The sequence below is a fragment of the Lepeophtheirus salmonis genome, unplaced genomic scaffold (genome assembly GCF_016086655.4).
Source record: "Lepeophtheirus salmonis unplaced genomic scaffold, UVic_Lsal_1.4 unplaced_contig_8385_pilon, whole genome shotgun sequence".
NCBI lineage: Eukaryota > Metazoa > Arthropoda > Copepoda > Siphonostomatoida > Caligidae > Lepeophtheirus > Lepeophtheirus salmonis.
In genome coordinates this window covers 1-1,803 of record NW_027296343.1, presented here as the reverse complement: position 1 = coordinate 1,803, position 1,803 = coordinate 1, and the positions used below count along the sequence as shown (strand labels likewise).

At 28.1% G+C, this 1,803-nt stretch overlaps 5 non-coding genes across 5 annotated transcripts; 2 read left to right on the top strand and 3 right to left on the bottom strand.

The window, feature by feature from the left end:
• Positions 1 to 68: 68 nt before the first annotated feature.
• Positions 69 to 141, bottom strand: TRNAR-ACG (transfer RNA arginine (anticodon ACG)). The gene has a single exon. It is a non-coding gene; the product is annotated as a tRNA-Arg (tRNA).
• A 506-nt stretch (positions 142 to 647) lies between these two features.
• TRNAK-CUU (transfer RNA lysine (anticodon CUU)) lies at positions 648 to 752 on the top strand. The gene is made up of 2 exons: positions 648 to 684; positions 717 to 752. It is a non-coding gene; the product is annotated as a tRNA-Lys (tRNA).
• A 119-nt stretch (positions 753 to 871) lies between these two features.
• TRNAT-AGU (transfer RNA threonine (anticodon AGU)) lies at positions 872 to 945 on the top strand. The gene has a single exon. It is a non-coding gene; the product is annotated as a tRNA-Thr (tRNA).
• A 443-nt stretch (positions 946 to 1,388) lies between these two features.
• TRNAF-GAA (transfer RNA phenylalanine (anticodon GAA)) lies at positions 1,389 to 1,461 on the bottom strand. Its single transcript has one exon. It is a non-coding gene; the product is annotated as a tRNA-Phe (tRNA).
• Positions 1,462 to 1,548: 87 nt separating this feature from the next.
• On the bottom strand, positions 1,549 to 1,620 carry TRNAQ-CUG (transfer RNA glutamine (anticodon CUG)). The gene has a single exon. It is a non-coding gene; the product is annotated as a tRNA-Gln (tRNA).
• Between the last annotated feature and the right edge of the window lie 183 nt (positions 1,621 to 1,803).

The window sequence follows — 1,803 nt, the reverse complement described above, 5'->3', positions numbered from 1 at the left end:
TGTCAAAAATATGGATATCATTTATATTGTCGAACTTTTTTGTAGCAATATTTTGGTCAAAAAATGGCCGATCCAGGCAGGATTCGAACCTGCAATCTTCTGATCCGTAGTCAGACGCGTTATCCGTTGCGCCACTGGACCTACTTAACGTTATTAATAATGTAATATAAAAATATATAACATTTGATATTGAAAAACCTTTTTAAAAAAATATTATGGGGGTATATCAGGAAAGCTCATTTGGTTAAAAAAAGAGAGGGAAAAGGAGTAATATTAGATTCAATGGAATCCTAATCGTTCAGTTTAGTGAGTACCAAACTGTAAATCTAGATGTAAAATGAATTTTCATTTATTTTATTTTCTTGCAGAAGATTATTATTAGAGTTAACAAATAAAAGTAGCCAGATCAAATTTGGATGTTAAACATATAGAAGAAGAACAATAACATGTAAATTCGATGATTAAAATCATATATCTAACTGAATAGAAACTCCAATGTAAGTAATAGTTATATTTATTAAAAGTATAAGTAGCATTTATATATTTATTAAATGTATAAGTAGCATTTATATATTTATTAAAAGTATAAGTAGCATTTATATATTTATTTAGTATAATAAATATTATATTTCTGAAATATTATATATGCCCGGCTAGCTCAGTCGGTAGAGCATGAGACTCTTAGTAATATGGCAACTTTAAGGTGCCCAAGGGCTATCTCAGGGTCGTGGGTTCGAGCCCCACGTTGGGCGAAACTTTTTTGTTGCAGTTATACTTAGTTATTTAGTTTTTTTTTTTTAATGTTCATATATGAAATACACATATCTTTTAAATTAATTAAATACAGTTGTGTTTTGTAAACTTTTACAGAGGCGCCGTGGCTTAGTTGGTTAAAGCGCCTGTCTAGTAAACAGGAGATCGAGAGTTCGAATCTCTCCGGTGCCTTGACTTGTATGTGTCAGGCTTTTTTATATTATAAACATAAAAAATCAAATTTTAAAATTTCTAAATTTTTTTTTGATCAACTCGTATTTAATAAATAGCGAATGAATGAAAAATATCTGAAAATGAACGAAGCAAATAAGTAATCTTTACATACAAGTACATTGAATAATATATATTATTATTGTTCTAGTTATTTTGATCACTTAATACTTGATTGTGATGATTTAATTCCATAATATTACTTTTTCAATTAGGGAAAAAAAATTGAAATTATTTTTAAAACTTTTAGGTTTTTATTAATTCATTTATTATTTGTTATTATAAAATTATTGACACCCTCTTCTTCAATTAAATTTGATTTGGAAAAATTTAAAAAGTAATTTATCTTTTGTTTGCAAAATATTTCACTATTCATTATCATTCTTTATTAAAATTATTAAAAATGCCGCGAGCCGGGATCGAACCAGCGACCTCCAGATCTTCAGTCTGGCGCTCTCCCAACTGAGCTATCACGGCATACTAGAGGTTGTAAAATTATAGAATTTAATGACAAAATAGTTTAAGCTAGAAATTGTTAATTTTGAAGAAAACAAAACGAAAACAAGGTCCCACCGAGATTTGAACTCGGATCACTGGATTCAGAGTCCAAAGTGCTAACCATTACACCATGGGGCCATAATTTCTAAAATTTAATGATTTCAGTACATTCAAATTTCTATATTTTATTTCTATATTTTTTCTATATTTCCATAATCATTTATAACATCTATTTATATATCATATACATAAATATATGGCCCATAGCCATAAAAAGAGCATTTAGGGTTTGAAATTGCTGACAAATATACTTTTCTACAT